The sequence below is a fragment of the Heliconius melpomene genome, chromosome W (genome assembly GCF_056956725.1).
Source record: "Heliconius melpomene rosina isolate 202511_hmr_F chromosome W, ASM5695672v1, whole genome shotgun sequence".
NCBI classification, from domain to species: Eukaryota; Metazoa; Arthropoda; class Insecta; order Lepidoptera; family Nymphalidae; genus Heliconius; species Heliconius melpomene.
In genome coordinates this window covers 8,288-16,574 of record NC_140410.1, presented here as the reverse complement: position 1 = coordinate 16,574, position 8,287 = coordinate 8,288, and positions in this window count along the sequence as shown.

The window sequence follows — 8,287 nt, the reverse complement described above, 5'->3', positions numbered from 1 at the left end:
GAAAACTATTTGATTAAATAAGTATATTAAAAAGGTTGTTTGATTTAAAACTACTTTAATTTTAAATTTATAGGTCTTTATGCTTTTACTAGCACAAAATTTTAAGATGATTTTTTTGACTTCAGAATTCTAACTTTTCACTGAGTTGTATTTAAAACATCATCTTTTAAAAAATTTAACTTATATAGTTTTAAATTTGAAAGGGTAAAATTAACATCTATATGCTTTACATTGATTTTATCAAGAAATTTTCTTAAGGTAACTCAGATAAGAAAAAAAGTTTAATTTAAAGATGTTCATTATTGAATGAAATCTATTTATTTAACATAAAAATCTTAAAAGTTCAATTCATCATTCTTTAAAATTTCAAAAATTATCTTTATACAAAATCTCATAGTTTCATATGCTCAATAGCAGTTAATTTAAATTTTCTTTTCCTATTCTTTAATAAATTCTTTATTTAAACTTAATATTCTTGTACATTTAGACCGTTTTTCTTTTCTAACTAGATGACGTTTGATTTCTAAAAATTACCAGTATCATGAGAATCTAGCATTCTAAAAAGATTTATTAGTATTTAAAGATTATGTCATCTTGATTAATATTTCCATAACTCATCTCTAAATAAGTTGATAAGAGATCTTTTACATACATTTATATGATACAAATAAGTCGTATCCTTAAAAGACCTCTGAACTCATCTCTTCATTGATAAAATAAATATCATTCTTAAATATGAGACAGTTTACTTCCTTACATTTTTGAAAAAGAAAATTATAATTTCTAAATATATTAAGTAGAACTTAATAGTCTTTTTCTTAGGATTCAACCATAAGTATCTTAGCCTTTTAGTTTCAAACCTATTTTAAAAACATCTAAATTCTTTCTTGTAGAATTTTATTCTTCTATATCCTTAATGTTCTATGATGGCTAACTAAGAACAATTATAAATACAACAGATATGGTTTATTCTACTTTTGCTATAAAATGTGAGGAAACATTTTAAATAGTCTGTAAAGATAAATTACTTGCAAATTGCAACAAGAATAGTCGGTATATTGATTATTAAACAGATAAACTTCTATTATTATTTTATTTTTAACTCATCTAAAAAAGTTCAGTTTACTTTATTTATTTATTAATAACTTCGGTCTTAAAATCTTCCTGTGAGGTATTTTTAGCTCTTTCTAAATTAATTTATCACATCTTTATTCCCGATACCAAATTTATTTAAATATGATCTCTAAGTAAGTGTTTGTAGGGCTGTTGATGATATTTACGTCTAAAATTAAGTTTAATGAATCTTTATGACAATAAAATGGTATTTTTTATGTACATATGTGATGCTTGGGGCATTAATTTCTAGAACACATTAGCAGTGATAAGGTTGTTTGACAATGTTAATTCAAAAGTATAAATTATAAATTTACTGGTAACTTGTTCAGATATATTTCTAGTTTCAAAACTTTCTGCAATGCTTTATTAATATCATTTTCCTCTAAATTCTCAATTTTATAGAAAAGACATTTTTATAACTGTTTTTTCAACTGGAACATTTATACATATTCAAGAAAACAAAACTTATAGGTATTTAATTTTGTAGAATTATAGGTGAATATATTTTAGTTACATTTTATTCATCATATTAGTCAAAGTATATCCCACAGATGTAAGTTAAGTTCGTTATAAATATGTATTTAGAAAACTGTCACAGTTATCATAAATCAAATGCTTCAGTTTTTTATTTTTTCGTTTCTTCTAGTAGTTGTAAACGAAAACCTATACCTGATACAAAGGATGATATTCAAGTAAAGTAAAAAATTTCGATCATTTCTGTCGTAAACTCTAAATAGTCTAAAAATTTCTTTGCTTATAATCCTCACGAAAAAAAATTTAAAAGACAGTTTAAATTATTGAAACACTTTTATTGAGCATAAGCACTTTTCAAATTATTTTTAGCTACGTGAATCACATTCGTCAGAACTTATCACTGTTTAGGCTATTAAATTCACCTCATAGATATATTTCAAGTCTAGATACAGTCTTCTAAAGTCTATGGATATGCTTTCCATTATTTCTTCGGAGATACATACTGAATGTATGTTTTCAGATTGTAGAAACATTAAGAGCTTCTTTATGTTTTCTGTAATATTTTGGTAACGATACCATCCCAGGTCAAAACAAATGGAACTATCTTAGTATTAAAGCTGTATATTTTTGTCAGTTAAATTATTTAATATCAAATAATTTTATATTAAAAGGGCTGTGGTTTTTTCTTACTCAGAGATTAATTTATTTTTCCTAGAAGCGTATTAGAAATTTTCAACTATAATGATAAAAGAAAACAATTTATGAAAAAATAGAAGATGTAATGGACAATTAATTTAACTGTGATATTATTGTTGTTGACATAACAATGTAATTTAAATTAATATTCTTACTCATAATTGTATAATGATATGCAACAAAAAAAAATAATTTCATATCACAATATCTACATGTACAATCATACTAGAATCTTATATAACGTAAAAATTGATTTGTAAATACGTTTCTCTGGCATTACTGGCAGGTAAACGGCCAGAACATAGAAATGCTTCTATGATGCACGTCCCTGAAATGCCTTTAGAAATAGATGATGAATAAAATAATTTATTATTTTTATTCATTGCCAAAAAATTTTGGGGTTAAGAAATAAAATTTTATAAATAAAATTTTATCATGTGGTAATAATAATATTATACCACATATTACCCCCTCCTAGGACAACTTTATATTTTTAATGTGAGTCCAGCTGCTGTCACCATCCAAATAAACCCAAAACCCCTTCTTTCCTACTTTCTTAATAGCTTTAGGAATAACACAAAATTTAGGATCTAGCTTCCCAGCATTAAAAGCTCTTTTATAAACCATATCTCCTACCGAATACTTATGTGTGAAAACTTTCTTGTAAGGTTTTATATTAACATTTCTACGTTTTTGTTTGACATCATATAAATCGTAACCTGTGGCCATAGTATAAGGTGAACATCCTAAACTTCTGTTGTAGTTATAATTTAAGGTATTCTCAATTTCATTCGTGATAAAGTCTAAACTTTTATCTTTATTGATAGTCAGTATGAAGGATATAGTGGCATTTATCCTCTCAGAAATTCCATTACAACTTGGAGTATATTCAGGAATTAAAATTTGTTCTATACCATTTTTACTAAGAAACTCTTTCATCATCTTATTGTCGTAACATTTCCCATTGTCAGATATTAAATATTTAGGTTTATTAAATTCTCCACACCAACTTTCTAAAGCTTCTTTAACCTGAATTGCCGTAATTTTATTATAACAAAAAACTTTTGTATACCTGGTAAAAATATCCGTAATACTGAGTATATATCCTACTTCCCCAGGAAAATTTGTATGGAAACCCATTGTTTTAAAGGGTCCATAAACATCGGTAGATATTCTCTCGAACCTTTCTCTAGCAGTTATCTTGTTAAGATTGTTATTTCTATAGGATTTAAGTTTACACCTATTACATATAACACATGATTTTATAACAGAAGTAATTTTATAAAATAGATTTCTAATATATATATATGGTTTTAAGTTATTATACATAGTTGTTATACCTCTATGGCCACTTAAGACATGCACACGTCTTAAGAATTCATTTGACTTATTCTCAGATATCTGAATCTTGCCTAAATTTATACCTTTAGATTTTATATTAGGTTTTTCTACTTTTGCCCATTGTACTAAGTGATCGTAATCTTCTTTCATTTTTATTTGTTTCATATACAAACATCTTGATAAAAAATCTGCTATTACATTATTTTCTCCGCTTTGATGCACAATACAATAATTAAAATCATTCATTAGCAACTTCCATTTATTAATTCTCGAAGTTTCCTTTTTGCTTTCATAGATGCAATTATTATTATCAGTCAAAACTTCCACAAAGTGTCCTTGCAGTATCCTTTTAAAATGATTTAGAGATAACAAAATTGAATAATATTCTTTCTCCACTATACTATAATTAAGCTCTGCTTTGCTTAATTTTTTCGAATAATAACCAATAACTTTATCCTCTTGCCTTAATACACTTCCAATTCCGGTGTTCGAAGCGTCTGTTTCTAAGATAAACTTTTTATTGTAATCTGGAAAACTTAATCTCACATTACCTTTAATGTAGGTCTCAATTTTTTCAATTTCCTTAACCATCTTCTCATCCAACTTAAACTTATTGACTCCATTTCTCAGTAATTGAGTCAGATCATAAATTCTATTTGAAAGATCTGGAATGAATTTTCTGTACCAATTCAATGTTCCTAGTAATTTTTGTACATCCTTCTTTGATTTTAGATTTGCAGGAAATAATTTTAAATCTAAATTCTTTACTTTTGGAGAGATTCCTTCTGAGTTTATCAGGTAGCCTAGTACATCTAATTCTTTTTTGAAAAATGAAGATTTATCAAAGTTGATCTTTACATTATTATTTAACAAAGTTTCTAATACCCTTTGCAATAAAGCAGAATGTTCTTCTTCATTCTCCGAATAAAGTACAATATCGTCAATGTAGACGAAACAGTTTGGAATTTCATTAAGTATCCTTGACATATATCGCTGGAAAACTTTTGGTCCAGGTTTAATCCCAAATGAAATTCTTTTATATTGCCATTGATTGCCTAATAAAACAAAAGAAGTATATTTTTTAGATTCCTCAGCTAACAAAATCTGATTAAATCCATTTTTCAAATCAATTTGACTGAATACATTATTTTTTCCAATTTGGAGTAAACAATCTTCTATTTTAGGCAAAACCCAACAATCATCATCAATATACTTATTAATTTCTTTATAATCTACAACTAGCCTAAGATCATTATTCTTCTTCCTTAGAAAGAAAGCAGGACTAGAATAAGGAGAATTACTCTCCTCTATAATATTTTCATTCAACAACCGCTTTAATTCGTCCTTAGCAGCATTTATATATTTAAATGGAACTGAGTAACCTCTTGATTTTTTAAGTTCCAAAGGTAATTCTTTTACATTAAACTTTGTAGGTGGCATTTTAATAGATGAAAATGTATCATTTTCTTTCATATACTTTTTAAATAATTTTAATAGATTATTCTTTGAATTGATATTAAAACATAACTTTTCAGTAAGCTTTTCAACTAAGAGTTCTTCTTCAGTTTTCTCACCATCTTTAAACACTATTGTAGTGTTTCTTCCAATTTCTAAACATCTCTGTCTGTAATCTATCCTACAATCATTAGAGACTAAAAATTGGTTTCCTAAAATAAAGTTAACTGGAAGATTCTTTACTACGTAAAATTCAATATTAAAAGCCTTTTTGTTAATTATTACATTTTCTGCGATTAACTTGTTTGTAATTTGAGTAGCACCATCACCAAATGTTAAAGAAATTGGTCTAGTTTCTGCTGAAATGCAATTATAATCTTTCATAGCATGTTCAGAAACATAGTTTTGGTCAGATCCTGAATCGATCACAAAGCTTGCAACTTTATTGTTTATAAGTCCTTCAATTTCTATACTAACCACTTCTTTTACTTGATTAATTACCAACGACATAGAACCATTATTAGGTTTCTTGGACTCATCCTTACTAGTATTAGTATTTTGAACTTTCGTTCTATTTGGATTTAAAATGCAATCCTTCGTATTGTGGGATTTCATTTTGTGTATCTTGCACCATTTTTTATCTTTTAAAGGTGTATTGAAAGTTGTATTATCCTTATTACTGATTTCATTATTTTCAGAAACATTTAAATTGTCTAAAGATGCTCGCATAATAATTCCTTCTTCTAATTTAACCAAATAATTTAGAACATCAGTTAATTTTGATTGATCAAGACCTTGTTTTAATATTTCAATAGATGTGAATTTTCCTAAGCCTTTATAAAAGACTTCAAACATTCGCCTTTCAGATTCATTCTTTGTTAACTTGTTAACATAACTATAAATTTCAATCCACTTTTCAACTTCTTGGTAATACTCAGTTATTCTGCAGTAAGAACTTTGCTTAATCATATCTAAACGATTAACTAGCAACCTTGATTCACTTCTAGGGTATAAAATATTAAGAAGCTCCTCTCTTAAAGTGATATAAGAATTAGATGTTAAAGAATATCTGACACTGTCATTATCAATAAGTGTATGGTAGATGATACCCATCTGTTCATCCGTCCAATCGTTCGCAGTACCTAACTCTTCAAACTTCTTAAACTCCTTCAACGAACAATCCTGTCGTATGTTAATCACCTTTCTGATTTTCTCTGCCATCTTAATTGGAGTACCTTTGATGGTCTTTTCAAAAGTTACGAAGCAGCCTTCGTTAGCATTATTGGCGTGATTTTCTAATGTTAATGCTATTGAGCTCAATCTGGCATTACTGGCAGGTAAACGGCCAGAACATAGAAATGCTTCTATGATGCACGTCCCTGAAATGCCTTTAGAAATAGATGATGAATAAAATAATTTATTATTTTTATTCATTGCCAAAAAATTTTGGGGTTAAGAAATAAAATTTTATAAATAAAATTTTATCATGTGGTAATAATAATATTATACCACAGTTTCTTATCTGAAATTACAGTTTAAACTCAGATAATAGTTACATTTTTTAACATCAATAAACCTAATTGATGAAGGAGTTAACTCTGATTTTAATGAAGCTAGAGGTTATTCTTTTGATTTGAAATCAAAGTATAGATGCAAAAGAAAATAATGATGACAAAATTAAAGGTCTGTTCTTTAGCAAGTCAATTAATATTTAATAACTTAGTCCTAATATGTAAAGTTTTTTAAAAAATATCATTTACAGGATTTGATTAAAGAATAAGCTAACGTCAAAAATAATTATAAAACAAAATCTATAAACCTAAACGATAAAGGACCTAAAAAATAAAATAGAAGTTTTTAAATTTATCAAAATATTGCTTTTGGTACATTTGATGATATCTTAAAAATAACAAACTAAATTCTGATTTTATAAATTTTTATTTACAAGGTTTGTCTAATCCTGCGAATTCTAAGAAATCTTTTGTTACAATAAATTTATATAGTTTAAGATTAATTCTAAATAAATCTACTGGAGAGAAATCTTTCATAGTAGTTTTATAGCTAAGCAATTTTTTAGAAAGCAATGAGAAACAATCTTTTATTTCTTGTTGACAATCTACCTTTTTGTAATTTAATATCTCAAACACTAATATTTGTTGTAATATTAAGAAAATATCAACCAATATACTTTTCGATCTTTGTATGAGATCCTCATCGTCCTGTTTAATTTTATTTAACAATCTTTTCCTAGTTGATGAAAACATAAGATTAAGACTCAGAATACACATATTCATAGTTGAACGTCTTGAATCACTTCCTGTTAAAATTTTTCTCTCTAGATATGGTTTTTTTAGAATGATAAGAAAAATAATTTCATTACAAATTCCTATAAGTTTTATATTTTGATGAATATCTTCTCCTATCATTTTTCTAATCGATCTTAACAAAACTAGAATAATCAAAGACTTCTTTTTAAAATGAGAAGTATCTTTAATAAGAATTTGTACTGAATATAGTTCTGGTAGAATATCGTATTTCTGGTTTATTAGAGATACTTCTTGAATTATAAGAGAAAAAAGTCTGTTATCTTCAAGTTCTTCAAGGTACAAAGCATATAATTTTTTTTCTAATTCTCCAAGAATAGTGAAAACAATGTTCATCTTTGAATAAGGTTCACTATTACTTTTTATCAATCTCACACATTTATTATACAGATAATCTGTAATTAGGTATACGTTTTGTCCTGTAACAACATAATTGTGCCTCCTCTTGAATTTGAATCCTTTGATGAATTTAATAAACTAATCAGAATGATTATTCATTTTTTCTATATCTTTACCACATGAGAAACTAAAATTAAAATCAATATCATCAATTTTATTTATATGAAAATCTATGCTACTTTTATATTTATATTTTGTAAAAACTTTAATTCTCATATTGTTCTTTATTGATGTAAACATCCAATCTAAAATATCAATAGCATCTTTTTTTCTTATAAAATCAGAAACTTCCATTCTATTTTGAATATCATTTAACAAGCAATTTTCCTCTAATTGAAGCAGTCTTTTACTACCACTACTTTCTTTGACGTTACTACAAAATATTTCTCTACTATTAGTTAAATCAGTTTCATTTCTAAAATGAACATCCCGTTCTATTTTAGATCTTGAAGATGATTGTAAATTTAAATCAATCTGATCAG